Source organism: Ovis aries, chromosome 14, assembly GCF_016772045.2.
Source record: "Ovis aries strain OAR_USU_Benz2616 breed Rambouillet chromosome 14, ARS-UI_Ramb_v3.0, whole genome shotgun sequence".
NCBI lineage: Eukaryota > Metazoa > Chordata > Mammalia > Artiodactyla > Bovidae > Ovis > Ovis aries.
In genome coordinates, this window is record NC_056067.1 from 57,099,467 (window position 1) to 57,116,217 (window position 16,751).

The 16,751-nt window shown below is 41.7% G+C and overlaps 1 pseudogene; it reads right to left on the reverse strand.

Moving 5' to 3' along the window:
- Nucleotides 1-3,125: 3,125 nt before the first annotated feature.
- LOC101113472 (tubulin alpha chain-like) lies at nucleotides 3,126-14,674 on the reverse strand (annotated as a pseudogene).
- Between the last annotated feature and the right edge of the window lie 2,077 nt (nucleotides 14,675-16,751).

Below are 16,751 nucleotides of genomic sequence, written 5' to 3' on the forward strand. Positions count from 1 at the left end.
CCCATGGTTCAGGTGGGGCCAAGATCAATGCCAACACAGGGTCACATGAGAGCTCACACAACACATGAAAGATGACCCACAGAGCATGCTCCGAATTGCACATCCCCAGAGGAGCAATCCTCAGTGGCTTCTCTCCCAGTGGGTGTGCTCCAGTCCCACTAGATCAGAAGAAGCACAGATCAGAAGCACAGCTAAGAAACAGATCTGGGGACTCTACTCCACTAATCAGGGATCAGACACCACCCCTGACAGGGCAGTGACAGCCACAGAGGATAGACAAAGATCCCCTCAGTATTCAGGCAGGCTCTACTCACAATAATAACAATCCACTCCCTATCAAGGGAATAAGGGCATAAGTCTCTGGACCACCTCACCCACCAGGGGCAGACACCAGAGCAAGAGGAACTAGGACCTGCAGCCTGCAGAACAGAGACCATAAACACAGAACACTGGACAAAATGAGATGACAAAGGAGTACGGTGTAGAGAATTCAAGATAGAAACCTACAGGAACAACTAAATGATGAGCAGTTGGGCAATGTAATGATTCATTTTATCTTTAAGTAATCAAATTTACAAACAAAACATTTTCACAAATACTGCTGCTGCTGCTGCTAAGTTGCTTCAGTCGTGTCCGACTCTGTGTGACTGCAGAGACCACAGCCCACCAGGCTCCCCTGTCCCTGGGATTCTCCAGGCAAGAACACTGGAGTGGGTTGCCATTTCCTTCTCCACAAAGACTAATGCCTACTAATTATTTAACCCATTTCTTACCACTCATGTTGTTATCTGAGCATGTTCTAATAGAATCTAAAATCATAAATGATATTGACCTAGAACTAATCAGGAATAGATGGCATAAACGATCAAGTCCTGGGATGTTTCATAACAAACAAGATAGATTTAATAAGGTAAGAGTTCTTAAGAAATAAAATAAGAAGTGAGACTTGAAAAATATGGTGAGAGCATAGGGAACTCTACTCAGTGCTCTGTGGTCACCTAAATGGGAAAGAAATCTAATCAAGAAGAGAAATATGTATGTGTATCACTTATTCTTTTTTTTTAATTTTTATTTTTACTTTATTTTGCTTTACAATACTGTATTGGTTTTGCGATACATTGACATGAATCAGCCACGGGTGTACATGAGTTCCCAATCCTGAAACCCCCTCCCACCTCCAACCCCGTATCATCTCTCTGGATCATCCCCATGCCACTTATTCTTTCTGTACAGCAAAACTAACAACATTGTAAAATAGCATTATTGGAACAGAAAAATTTCTTTTTAAAGATTTCTTTATATAATCTATAAGCTTAGTAGTGAAGAACAATCAGAAAAAAACACAGTGGGAAATGTCCTAAGTTCCCATGTCAATCATTTATTTAAAAACTCTATGAGTTAAATAAATATATTAAAGTATTTTAGCATTAAGGCACTGGGGTAAATATACTTAACACATTTAATGTTCGTTCATATAAAAAAAAGAGAATCTTTAAAGTAAAATTCAGGTTTGCATTTTCTCATTTTAGCGAAATGTTCTTATGCAGTGAAGAATTTGAGTATGAAGTTTATAAGGTCATATGTGTAGTTTCTAGTGGGTTGGAAATTATAGGGTAGAAAACAAAAAAATATTTGTCCACAGTATTCCTAGAAGTGTGGCAATTTGTTCACAACTCCACCCACACTCTTCTGACTAGGGACAGAATCAGAACTTTTTAAAGGGCTTAATATAATTACTCAGAAAAATGAACAGATTTTCTAAAACCTCCCCAAAATGGAAGAGCTATCATGGCATGCAGGTTGTCCCAGGCAAGACAAGTATTTTGGTTCTCACTGTGAATGTGAAAATTAACCACTGGAGAAAAATACATAAATGATAAAAAGAATCAGGAATGGGTCAGGAGATGACCCTCTATGACAGTGACAGAAATAAACCCAGGCTAATCCAAAATCATTTCCACTGAAGCAGATCTTCCCAAACTGCTGGGAGCCAGCATGAGGAACTCTGCCCATGGCTACCCCCCAAACCAAAGTCTACCTACTTTACTGTTTTATGCTCTCACCTACACCTCTGACTTTATGGGGGCTCTCCCCCATCACCATTTCTCTCGGAGAAGGAGTTAACTTGCAGCTCCAGTTAATAAAAATTCCTGGGCGTGACAAGAGTGTTTCAACTTACGAACTTCTCTGAATGTTCTCTAGCCTGCCTGCTCAGCATCGTCCGGCCACAGGTGATTGTTTACAGCCTCCCAACAATGAGAGGCATGAGATGCTTTAAAACTTTCTAAATACAGACTCTTTTGAAAAGTTAGAAGATTATTAGTATAGTATAGTGGGTTGATTAGAAGGGTTTTTTCATTTGTTGTGCCAATAATTGCTGCTAATTCCCTGCCCTGGGTGTGACAAGGGTGCCTCAGGTCAAACCTCTCTGCTGACAGACTAGCTTGTGTGATAACCTCTCAACCAGAAACAGCACAGAGAGTTTGGAGTATTCTGAGAGTCTTAATTAGCATAGGGCTTTTCTCATTGTTGAATCAATGATTGCCGCCAGGCCTCCATATCCTTAGGTACCTGGGAATATATTAATCAGTGTATTTGGAATATAGAAAAGGAAATATAGTAGTTTTTAAGGTTAGCAATACTAGACTTTTTGAGTTAATGAATTTTCTCTTTGTAATAGATCACTGTACTTTGTTATGAATCACTGTGTCCTTCCTATGTAAAAATGTAACTTTATCACTATCTTAAGACTAAATAGATCTTAAGGGTAACATTGGTGAAAGGATTTTCATTTGTTGGGCTGATGTTTGCTGCTAAATCTCCATATTTCCTGCTCTTATACTGAATATAACTAGCATATAGAAGAAATAAGTATTAACCTTTAAGATTAATCATGTTAACCTTGGGTTAAATAAATTCCTTTCTTGGTTGTAACTCAGTACACCCTCACCCTATAGGAACACAACTTTATTTGGAGGGTGGTGCCTGGTTTAAGAAAAAACACCCTTGAAAAAAATAAGTTTTTTGGTTATTAGAAAGAAAGGGTCTGCAGGCTTCATGGCCAGAAGATGATGTAAAACCCCTAAGACCTTTTATTATGTAAAGCACCTGATTTTTATTTTTTATTTTTGCTTTCTTAAAATCTTTACTTTTGAGACAGGACGTAAGTGTTACAAACACACATGGAAAAGGAATACATGATCATAGTTGAAAGCAAAGACAATCTAGTCGGAAAGTTTTTATGCCTGTCAGCTAATGCTGAAGCTGACTATGACATGCTGCAAGGCTTAAAGGAATGGTAATTAGTATTCTTCTCCTTCTTCCTCTCCTTCTCCTTCCACAGAATTCACACGAGCCTCCTCATAATTCTTCTCAAGGGCAGCCATGTCCTCACGAGCCTCAGAAAACTCTCCTTCCTCCATGCCCTCACCCACGTACCAGTGAACAAAGGGACGCTTGGCATACATCAGGTCAAACTTGTGGTCCAGGCGAGCCCAGGCCTCAGCAATGGCTGTGGTGTTGCTCAGCATGCACACAGCTCGCTGTACTTTGGCCAGGTCTCCGCCGGGTACCACAGTGGGAGGCTGGTAATTAATGCCAACCTTGAAGCCAGTGGGGCACCAGTCCACAAACTGGATGCTGCGCTTGGTCTTGATGGTGGCAATGGCAGCATTGACATCTTTGGGAACCACATCGCCACGGTACAACAGGCAGTAGGCCATGCTTTTACCGTGGCAAGGGTCACATTTCACCATCTGGTTGGCTGGCTCAAAGCAAGCATTGGTGATCTCTGCTACAGAAAGCTATTCATGGTAGGCTTTCTCAGCAGAGATGACAGGGGCGTATGTGGCCAGAGGGAAGTGGATGAGGGGATAGGGCACCAGGTTGGTCTGGAACTCTCTCAGATCCACATTCAGGGCTCCATCAAACCTCAGGGAAGCAGTGATGGAGGACACTATCTGGCTAATAAGGCAGTTTTGTGTAGGTTGGGCGCTCAGTGTCGAGGTTTCTATGACAGATGTCATAGATGGCCTCATTGTCTACCATGAAGGCACAATCAGAGTTCTCCAGGGTGGAAAGCACCTGATTTTGATAAAGGTCAGGACTGCTGACCCCCGCGTGACTCTGCATTCATCCCTATGTGTAACAAAGGTATATAAGCAAACCTGAAAATAAAGAAAAACGGATCCATTTCTGGAAAGACTGATTCCCCCATGTCATTCTTTCTTGCTCCCCGTTTTTCTGGCTGAATTCCCATCTGGAGCATGGGTGCCAGCCATGTCTATTTACTTGTCCCGGCGTTCAGGTCCACTCAAGAAGGAGCCCAAGGAGGGGCACCTTCCAATATACAAGTGATCCCGGTGGCCCAACGTAGCTGGTGCAAATTCCGTGCCTGGGAATTTTATTGGTATCCCACGTAAACCAAGTTATTCAGCCTCTTCTTCTCTCCTACTATTTTCTGGCCGAATTCCCATCTGGTGCATGGGTACTCACCAAGTCTGCTAATTTTGCCTGGGCTTCTAAGATCGGACTGGGGAGGCCTCAGTGCCTCCTCTCCTTCAGGAGAACAGGAAGACGCCTGCGGCCTATGTAGGTGGTGACTGGTATTCCATGTAAACCAAGTTATTCAGCCTCTTTTTCTCTGCTAATTTGCTAATCCTTCTCTATCTGTAATTAAATAAGTTTCTTCCAAGGACGCTGACTCCGTCTCACCTTCGAATCACCCTGGATCCACCAGGGCTGGACCCCGGCACCAAACCACACGAAAAGTATGACTTCCTCCACTATGCCTGTCCCTCTCACCTGAGTTATCTGCTCCATCCAGAGACACATACCTGGGTGTATGGCTGGCATCACCATTCTCCGTATATCCCAGGGATCCTTCATTTGCTCCAGAAATGTGACCAGGTCTGGCTTAGAGACCACAAGACCTGTTCATCAGAAAAAGGAATATGTGTCTTCACAGATATTCATCAATTTCCAACCCAATATGTGTTCAGGTGAGAGAGAAGTCAAGGAAGAAAGTTAAAATAGCCTTAAAAAGTGATTTTACCAAATAGTTTATTGGAAGCACCTTTAAAAGACAAATGCATCAAAATCAGGTTCTGATATTATGCTCAAGTACTACTAAGGCAAAAGCAAGTAGTAGAAATCTGGTTTGAAGAGGAGAGTGGCACTATTTTATACCACAGAACTTATAGAATTACCACTCACCTAGAATGAAGGATATGCATGTCAAGAAGCAATAGTTAGAACCATACATGGAACAACTGACTGGTTCTGGATTGGGAAAGGAGAACATCAAGGCTGTATATTGCCACCCTGCTTATTTAACTTATATGCAGAGTACATCATGAGAACTGCTGGGCTGGATGAAGCACAAGCTGGAATAAAGATTGCTGGAGGAAATATCAATACCTCAGATATGCAGATGACACCACCCCTATGGCAGAAAGCAAAGAAAAACTAAAGAGCCTTCTGATGAAAGTGAAAGAGGAGAGTGAAAAAGTTAGTTTAACTCAACATTCAGAAAACTATGATCATGGCATCTGGTTCCATCATTTCATAGCAAGTAGATGGGGAAACAATGGAAACAGTGACAGACTTTATTTTGGGGGGCTCCAAAATCACTGCAGATTGTGACTGCAGCCATGAAATTAAAAGATGCTTGCCCCTTGGAAGAAAAAGCTATGACAAACCTAGACAGCATATTAAAAAGCAGAGACATCACTTTGCTAACAAAGGTCCCTCTAGTCAAAGCTATGGTTTTTCCAGTAGTATGGATGTGATATTTGGAACACAGAGAAAGCTGAGCACCAAAGAATTGATGCCTTCGAACTGTGGTTCTGGAGAAGGCTCTTGAGAGTCCCTTGGTCAGCAAGGAGATCACACCAGTCAATCCTAAAGAAATCAACCCTGAATATTCATTGGAAGGACTGATGCTGAAGCTCCAATTATTTGGCCACCTGATGTGAAGAGCCAACTCATTGGAAAAGACCCTGATGCTGGGAAAGACTGAGGGCAGGAGGAGAAGGGGACGTCAGAGGATGAGATGACTGAATAGCATTATTGACTCAATGGATATGAATTTGAGCAAACTCTGGGAATTAACGAAGGATAGGGAAACCTGGTTTGCTGCATTCCATGGGATGACAAAGAGTTAGACATGACTTAGCAACTGAACAAGAAGGCAGATTACATCAAGGAAGAAGAAGGTTAGAGTTATAATGACCCATAATGAAGTCTTTCTTTCAAATGTCACAAATACCCTTTTCCCCCTAGAAAGCAGGGATCTGAACCTCTATTGGACAAAGCAGAAATTTCCAGGAGACATTCTAGAATGAATGAACCAAAACCCTGAAAGTACTTAAGGGATTCTGGAAGGCAGTTATCCTCACCCAAGGAGGCCAGGTTCCCATAGTTCTCTAAGATCACGTCCCTGTACAATTCCTGCTGACAGAGGTCCAGGCACTCCCACTCCTCTTGGGTGAAGTCTGTGGCCACATCCTCGAATGTCAGCCGTCCCTGAAATACAAAGGACATGAGCCATGTGGACATGGGAAGACTTCCTAATGCGACCCAAGATGAAACCAGCAAGAGAAATGGTTTTGATTTAGGAGAATGTCTGGAGTTACACAAGAATATAATTTTTATACAGCCATATTTTCAACTGTATTTCTAACCCAGGAAAAGAGAATGAGATATGATCCACAGACCATTATAGAAACTATCCTGATCTGGAAGAGAAATTATAAAAGAGTCACATCAACCCTGACTTATCTATTTTGATGAGTTGTACTCGTGTGACACAGGATAAACTGTCTATCAAGGAAAGTATGTTAGTCACTCAGTCATGTCTGATTCTTTCTGACCCCATGGACTGTAGCACACCAGGCTTCCCTGTCCATGGGATTTTTCAGGCAAGAATACTGGAGTGAGTTGCCATTTCCTTCTCTAGGGGAATCTTCCCCACCAAGGGATCGGACCCAGGTCTCCCACATTGCAGGCAGACTCTTCACCATCTGAGCCACCAGGGAAGGCCCCTATCAAGGAAACAGGACATATTTCTAAAAAACATGCTCTGATCTAAGAGTTCTGGAGTGGGGCCAATGTGCCACATTTTTAACAAGCTTATTTTAACTAGTAATGTTGAAAATTCTGATGCATGAATGACCATTCTGAATAGCAAAGAGGTAGACTAGTAAACTAAGAATTTATACTTAACTTTGAATTTTAAGTGTTTTACAAAATTGATGGGTCTGATAGAATAGTACCCATAGCAGCAATAATACTTTAACTATTTAGTACATACTATTTGTCTTTCTAACAGTTTTGACAGAATCTTGAGTGCACCACATAAATAATATAAAATCAACAACACTGTTGTTCCCCCTTTTGCAAATATTTTGACAAACATTCATTAAATGACAGATCTTGAATTTTGCTTCAGTTTACACGAACTATAATTTAACTAGTAAAACACAAATACACAGAGACAACACTAAAGAAAGTTTATGCAAGTTTTTAAAGGGTCTTCCCTGGTAGTCCGAGCGCCCAAGTCAGGGGGCTGGCTTCAGCCCCTTGTTAGAGAACTAGATCCCACACACCACAGCTAAAGTTTGCCTGCTGCAACAAAGTCTCCCACATGGCTCCAAGATTCTGCAGGCTACAACCAAGACATAATTGGCCAAAGACATAAATATGTGTATTTGTTAAGAACTTTATATAACTGGGGAGAATACCAAAACAAGAAAAAATAATAATTTTAACATTTTCAAGCATACAGACATATATTAAAATGAGACTGTATACTTATTAAGAGTATTAAAGAAAAGCTAACAGTCAGAAAACTAAGATCACGGCACCCAGTCCTATCACTTCATGGCAAATAGATGGGGAAACAGTGGCTGACTTTATTTTTGGGGGCTCCAAAATCACTGCAGATGGTGATTGCAGCCATGAAATTAAAAAAATACTTCCTCCTTGGAAGGAAAGTTATGACCACCCTAGACAGCATATATTAAAAAGCAGAGACATTACTTTGTCCACAAAGGTCCATCTAGTCAAGGTTATGGTTTTCCCAGTGGTCTTGTTTGGATGTGAGAGTTGGACTATAAAGAAAGCTGAGCATAGAAGAATTGATACTATTAAACTGTGGTATTGGAGAGGACTCTTGAGAGTCCCTTGGACTGCAAGGAGATCCAACCTGTTCATTCTAAAGGAGATCAGTCCAGGGTGTTCATTGGAAGGACTGATGTTAAAGCTGAAGCTCCAATATTTTGGCCATCTGATGTGAAAAGCTGACTCATGTGAAAAGACCCTGATGTTGGGAAAGATTGAAGGCAGGAGGAGTAGGGGACAACAGAGGATGAGATGGTTGGATGGCATCACAACTCAATGAACATGAGTTTGGGTAAACTCCAGGAGTTGGTGATGGACAGGGAGACCTGGTGTGCTGTGGTTCATGTGGTCGCAGAGTTGGACACGACTGAGTGACTGAACTGAATTGATTCATGTCAATAAAATCAAGATTATTTTTAATGGGTTAAAATATACACATCTACTTGTGAATGATATTCTTTGTATATTTTAAATACACTAGGGTGCAAACATATACAACGGTATAAGATAAATTAGAGCTCTTGGTTCTGAAACTTTAATTTCCTGACAAACTGTATCATTTTGTTGAGCTGTATCTTAGAAATTAAACACAGGTGAAAACAGATTAGCACCAATATGATTATTGCTAATATTTCAGGAAAAAAAAAGATGTGAATAAGAAGACTATGTGTGATATGAGCGTGGAGTGTACTGGAAACATCACATGTGGGCTTGAGTGATGAAAATACCCATTCCTAAAACCCAGTGTCTATCATCAACAGAATGAGCATTCATGTTCCAAAGCAAAGAGAAACCAAAAAGAGGTGGAATTTCTCCAAAACTGTGAGGGTTTTCACACGTTCCCCACTCCATTTTTCCACAGCCTTGTTCAAAGACAGAGGGAAACAAATGAACTTCATAGCCTGATAATCTCAGAGAAATTACCAGAGCCAGTGGACATCATCTGTCATGGTGTAACTGGATCACACAGAAGATGCACTATCAGAGCCTGGGCATTTAGGAAAAAATAGGGAAATTATAACTTGAACCTAATCACTCACCTAGAGCTAGACATCCTGGAATGTGAGTCAAGTGGGCCTTAGAAAGCATCACTACGAACAAAGCTAGTGGAGGTGATGGAATTCCAGTTGAGCTATTTCAAATCCTGAAAGATGATGCTGTGAAAGTGCTGCGTTCAATATGCCAGCAAATTTGGAAAACTCAGCAGTGGCCACAGGACTGGAAAAGGTCAATTTTCATTCCAATCCCAAAGAAAGGCATCGCCAAAGAATGCTCAAACTACCGCACAATTGCACTCATCTCACATGCTAGTAAAATAATGCTCCAAATTCTCCAAGCCTCGCTTCACCAATACATGAACCCTGAACTTCCTGATGTTCAAGCTGGTTTTAGAAAAGGCAGAGGAACCAGAGGACAAATTGCCAACGTCTGCTGGATCATGGAAAAATCAAGAGAGTTCCAGAAAAACATCTATTTCTGCTTTATTGACTATACCAAAGCCTTTGACTGTGTGGATTACAATAAACTATGGAAAATTCTGAGAGAGATGGGAATACAGACCACCTGACCTGCCTCTTGAGAAATCTGTATGCAGGTCAGGAAGCAACAGTTGGAACTGGACATGGAACAACAGACTGGTTCGAAATAGGAAAAGGAGTACTTCAAGGCTGTATATTGTCACCCTGCTTATTTAACTTCTATGCAGAATACATCATGAGAAACACTGGACTGGAAGAAACACAAGCTGGAATCAATATTGCCGGGATGTTGGGAGCCAGCGTGAGGAACTCCGCCCATAGCAAAGGTCATGAGGAGGAAGCTTGGCATAAGCAAAGGCATGATCAAGCCTCAGGAAACCCCCTGTTCCCGAGCATCTACCCCAAAACCAGAGTACTTTACAGGGAGCTCTCCCCCATAACCATTTCTCTCAGAGAAGGAGTTAACTTGCAGCTCCAGTTAATAAAAATTCCTGGGCGTGATAAGAGTGTTTCAGCTTATGAACTCTGAAGGTTCTCTGGCCTGCCTGATCAGGCTCGTCCGTCCACATGTGATTGTTTACAGCCTCCCAACTGTGAGAGGCACGGGATGTTTTAAAACTTTCTAAATACAGACTCTTTTGAAAAGTTAGATCATTAGTACAGTATTAGTAGGGTGATTAGGAATTATATTGGTCAAGGGTTTTTTTTTTTCATTTGTCGTGCCAATAATTACTGCTAATTCCCTGCCCTGGGTGTGACAAGGATGTCTCAGGTCAAACCTCTCTGCTGACAGACTAGCTTGTGTGACAACCTCTCAACCATAAACAGCACAGAGAGTTTGGAGTACTAGCGTAGGGCTTTTTTCATTGATGAGTCAATGATTGCCATCAGGCCTCCATATCCTTAGGCACCTGGGAATATATTAATCAATGTATTTGGAATATAGAAAAGGAAACATAGTAGTTTTTGATGTTAGCAATACTAGATTTTTGAGTTAATGAATCTTCTCTTTTGTTATAGATCACTGTACTTTGTTATAAATCACTATAAATCACTATGCTATGTAACTTTATCACTATCATAAGACAAAATAGATCTTAAGGGGAACATTGGTGAAGGGTTTACATTTGTTGAGCCAATATTTGCTGCTAAAACTTCGTATTCCTGCCTTTATAATGAATATAACTAGCATATAGGGAAAATAAGTATTAACCTTTAAGATTAATCATGTTAAACCTTAGGTTAAGTAAATTCCTTTCTTGATTGTAACTCACTACACCCTCACGCTATAGGAATGCAACTTTATTTGGAGGGTGGCGCCTGATTTAAGAAAAAATAACCCTTGGAAAAATAAGTTTTCTGGTTAACTGACCAGTATCAGAAAGGGCCATAAAATGTCAGCAGACCTCATGGCCAAAAGATGATGAAACTCATAAGACCTTTGTATAATTTTATATGAAGCACCTGATTGTGACAAGGGTCAGGTCTGCTGACCCCCGCGTGACTCTGTATTCATCCCTATGTATAACAAAAAGGTATATAAACAAACCTGAAAAATAAAGAAATCGGATCAGTTTCTGGAAAGACTGATTCCCCCGTGTCGTTTCTTTCTCGCTCCCCGTTTTCCTGGCTGAATTCCCATCTGAAATGTGGGTACTCACCAAGCCTGCTAATTCTGCCTGGGCTTCTGAGATCGGACAGGGGAGGCCTCAGTGCCTCCTCTCCTTTGGGAGAATGGAAAGACGCCTGTGGCCTACATAGGTGGTGATTGGTATTCCATGTAAACCAGTTATTCAGCCTCTTTTCTCCACTAATTCTCCTACTACACTATCTGTTTCTAATCTCCCTCTATATCTGTAATTAAATAAGTTTTTTCCAGGACGCCGACTCCGTCCCCACCTTCGAATTCCCTGGATCCACCGGGGCTGGACCCTGGCACCTGGAGAAACATCAATAACCTCAGATATGCAGATGACACCACCCTTACTGCAAAAAGTGAAGAAGAGCTAAAAAGCCTCTTGATGAAAGTGAAAGAGCAGTGCCTGGGGCCAGCGTGAGGAACTCCGCCCATTGCAAAGGTCATGAGGAAAGACGCTTGGCATATGCAAAGGCGTGATCAAGCCTCAGGAAACCCTCTGTTCCCGAGCATCTAACCCCAAAACCAGAGTCTGTTTTATGCTCTCACCTACACCTCTGACTTTACAGGGGGCTCTCCCCCATAACCGTTTCTCTCGGAGGAGTAAACGTGAAGCTCCAAGGCAATAAAAATTCCTGGGTGTGACAAGAATGTTTCAGCTTACGGACTGCTCTGAAGGTTATCTAGCCCGACTGTAGAGGTTCATCCGGCCACATGTGATTGTTTACAGCCTCCAAATCTGAGAGGGAGGAGATGTTTTAGACTTACTAGAGGCAAATTCTCTTGGGGAGTTGGAAATTATTAGTATAGTGTGTTGGTTAGGAATTATATTGGTGAAGGGTTTTTTCATTTGTTGTGTCAATAATTGCTGCTAATTCCCTGCTCTGGGTGGGACAAGTGTGTCTGAGGTCAAACCTCTCTGCTGACAGACTAGCTTGTGTGACAGGATTATCCATACTCCTGCCACTATGCACATGATTTTTTACTACCTCTCAACCATAAACAGCACAGAGAGTTTTGGAGTATTTTGAGAGTCTTAATTAGCATAGGGCTTTTTCTTCTTGTTGAGTCAATGATTGCCGCCAGGCCTCCATATCCTTAGGCACCTGGGAATATATTAATCAATGTATTTGGAATATAGAAAAGGAAATATAGTAGTTTTTGATGTTAGCAATACTAGACTTTTTTGAGTTAATGGATTTTCTCTTGTAATAGATCACTGTGCTTTGTTATAAATCACTGTGTCCTTGCTATGTAAAAATGTAACTTTATCACTATCTTAAGACTAAATAGATCTTAAGGGGAACATTGGTGAAAGGATTTTCATTTGTTGGGCTGATGTTTGCTGCTAAATCTCCATGTTCCCTGCCCTTATAATGAATATAACTAACATATAGGAGAAATAAGTATTAACCTTTAAGATTAATCATGTTAACCTTAGGTTAAATAAATTCCTTTCTTGATTGTAACTCACTACAACCTCACCCTATGGGAATGTAACTTTATTTGGAGGGTTGTGCCTGGTTTAAGAAAAAACACCCTTGGAAGAAATAAGTTTTTTGGTTATCAGAAAGAAAGAATCATAAAATGTCAGCAAGTCTCACTCATGGCCAGAAGATGATGTAATGTCCCTAAGACCTTTTTTTTATACATTTATGTGAAGCACCTGATTATGATAAAGGTCAGGACTGCTGACTTCCCCGTGACTCCGTATTCATCCCTAAGTGTAACAAAAGGTATATAAGCAAACCCTAGAATAAAGAAATCAGATCAGTTTCCAGAAAGACTGATTCCCCCATGTCGTTCTTTCTTGCTCCTCGTTTTTCTGGCTGAATTGCCATCTGGAGCATGGATGCTATTCCACGTAATCCAAGTTATTCACCCTCTTCTCTCCACTAATCTTCCTACTACACTATCCATTTCTAATCTCTCTATATCTGTGATTAAATATGTATTTTTCCAAAGACGCCAACTCTGTCTGCCCACCTTCGAATCACCTTGGATCCACCGGGGCTGGACCCTGGCAGAGGAGAGTGAAAAAGTTGGCTTAAGGCTCAACATTCAGAAAACGAAGATCATGGCATCCGGTCCCATCACTTCATGGGAAATAGATGGGGAAACAGTGGAAACAGTGTCAGACTTTATTTTTGAGGGGCTCCAAAATCACTGCAAATGGTGACTGCAGCCATGAAATTAAAAGACGCTTACTCCTTGGGAAAAAAGTTATGATCAACCTAGATAGCATATTCAAAAGCAGAGACATTACTTTGCCAACTAAGGTCTGTCTAGTCAAGGCTATGATTTTTACCGTGGTCATGTATGGATCTGAGAGTTGGACTGTGAAGAAGGGTGAGCGCTGAAGAATTGATGCGTTTGAACTGTGGTGTTGGAGAAGACTCCTGAGAGTCCCTTGGACTGCAAGGAGATCCAACCAGTCCATTCTGAAGGAGATCAGCCCTGGGATTTCTTTGGAAGGAATGATGCTAAAAGCTGAAACTCCAGTACTTTGGCCACCTCATGTGAAGAGTTAACTCATTGGAAAAAACTCTGATGCTGGGAGGAATTGTGGGCAGGAGGAGAAGGGGACTACAGAGGATGAGATGGCTGGATGGGATCACTGACTCGATGGACGTGAGTCTAAGGGAACTCCGGGAGTTGGTGATGGACAGGGAGGCCTGGTGTGCAGCGATTCATGGGGTTGCAAAGAGTCAAACAGGACTGAGTGAACTGAACTGAACTGAAAGATATCAGTTTTATGCAAAATTCATTTTATATATACTTCCTCTGTTTTGTATCCTAACAGTGTGTTTAACTAGTAAGCCATAGCATTACAGAGGACAATGTCTCCTAGTTTTCTTTTTATTTCTGCGCATTTTCTGAAAAATTCTGGATCACTGAGTTAATTCAATATATAAGGGCATTTTCTAACTCCTAAGGAGCTGAATTGTATCCACGTGTGAACTCATCATGGCATTTACCTACTTCCCAAAGATCCTAACACTGAACCACGTCCCAGTGGGAATCTCGGATACCAGTGCCTCTCCGTGTTGAGAGGACATATTCTCACAAAGGGAATATGTTCACCAGCTGAAAGTCACTCATTCAGGTTGGGAATTCATCATGTTCTATAGAAAGCCAGGATACAGACAATGGAGAACAGGATCTGGGACACAAGGGAGAGGTGGTCTAAAGAGCCAGTCTTCACTATGATAAGAAGAAAAGGAAAAAATAAGAAGTGGATTAAAAACACCCCAGGCAGAAAAATTAGAAGCAGAGAACTAAAGGTTTGCGGATTCACAGTCTAGGCATTTCAGGAGGAAAACCAGACACAGCCCCAGGCCTGGAACAGAAAGAGTACCTGAGAAGCTGCCATTTCCTCCTCTTCTTCGTCCTGTTCTGTCTTCTCTGGGGATGTCATGTAGCAAACACACCTCTGCATCTTGAGAAAATACCTTCAAAGGCATCTGTGCCACTCTATAACCTGCAACTACTTCACCTACAGACAGAAGGACTTGAAAAGCTGAAAAGACCCACCTCTCCTGTCCTGTCTCAGGAGAGATTCAGGAACAATCACGCCTAACTCGAGGCCAGCCTGTGAACTTATTTCTTGATTGTTCTCTCCCCATAGACAGCTCCTAACCCTCTGCTCCCACAGATGATGTGAGCTGACTGACTTCCCTGGTCCAAATCCAGCTAGACCAACCCTGTAGCCTCTCCTCAGACTGAAGCTTAGCCTCAGCTCTCACAGATGGACCAGAAGCCATGTCCTTCACCCGGGCCTCGCATTACAGTCCCCTGGAGCACTTCCTACACACCACACTGATGCCCCCACAGGACCAAGAGAGAACTCTCTGGGGAAGGCACCAGGGAGGTCCTTTCCTAACACTGGTCACGTGACCCTGATGGAAAACAGATGGAAATCACTTGGCCAATGGTTCAGATTCTTTCTGAACCATTTCAGTGAATATGAAGCCCTCTAGGTAAGGTCCCAACTCTAAGAAGTTATGAATCTGCAGGTCTGAGGGGGGGTCATTAAATAAATCTTTAGCAAGTTCTCTGTTCTGATGCTTCTTCCCCAAGGCCCACACTCAGGAGCCCTGAGCTTAAACCTTCTCATTGAGCACAGCTGAAACATCTCAGGAGGGGAGGTTTTAGGATGGAAATTTCTGAGGGAGGTCAGGCTAGAACCCGGCAGAGAAAGCTCCAGTACTTGGGGTTCAGGCCTTTCTAAGGGACCCTGAGTGATTGCTGTGGGCTCCCCAGGCTGAGCGTGGATGGGTCCATTCAAACCAGAGGAGCAGGAATCTGGTAAGCTCTGAGGGTGTCACTGAAGGGGGGCCTGTGCAGTAAACCCTGGGCTTCAGCAGGACTGCTGGTCTCAAGGTGGGTGGTCATCTAGTGCAGGTGCTCATAGGACTGGCTGCTGTGAGTTCAAGGACCTGCAGGCTGCCTGCTCCCCAGACAGATGCTGTGGCAGCAACAGCATGGAGTAATCCAGGTAAACTCTCAATACTCTGTATGGTCCTTCTTAGAACTATCACAATGTCCCAGCAGTTACAGTGAGGGGGAAAAAGTACAATGGAGAAATGATGGGAAATATCCAATTAGTTGAGGATTAAAGACAATATGGAAACTAATTGTTACAGATATCATCCCTCTGTGCTAACAAAGAGTTTATTGTTAGGTATTTTCCCTTCAACCTTAAATCGGTAGGTTGATACTTCATTACACACCAACTTCATCACAGGAAACCACCCAGTTGTATTAACATGTCATATCACACAGTCAGAATAACACCTTTTCTAACCCACTGTGTAACTGAATAAAATACAGATTACAAGCATAAACAACGATATTCATTGCTCTGATACAATGATCTGAGAACTGTGATTCCTATGGTTACAAAATGGAGGTTAATCGTTTACGAAACAAGACATACACTAATTACATGACTTTTCTGGGAGGGGTTTCCATACATTTTCAGGGGATCAGAGGTGTCTTTATTTGAAACATGTCAACTAATATTCATGACTTCTGTTGATAGTATAAAGATACATGAAGATTTCGGTGAACTGTCATTGTATTTTACTTAAAAAGCAAGTAACATAACTATTGAAAATGTACATCTTACTTTAATATGTGGAATTACTCCCTGAACACTTACCTCATGGTGACCTATAGGGATGTTTGCCATGAATGACTAACACCTCCATTTATATGTACATGTTATATTACTGGGTCCTTAATCTTCTAATGGAGAATAAATATAAATGATTTCTCCCTAGGATAGAAGGCCTTGTCTCACCTTTGAGATAGCAAGCATCAAAAACATAACTTTGCATACACACTAGAAATGAAGCATAACAGCATGGAGTAATGTGAGAGTTGATCACATATATTTTGGTTTTCAAATAATCACAAATCATGTCAATATAAACAAAGACATATTGCTAAAAATTGTACATTTCTAAATACCAACCTTCATCTTGTGATCCATACTAACATCAATTTTTTTA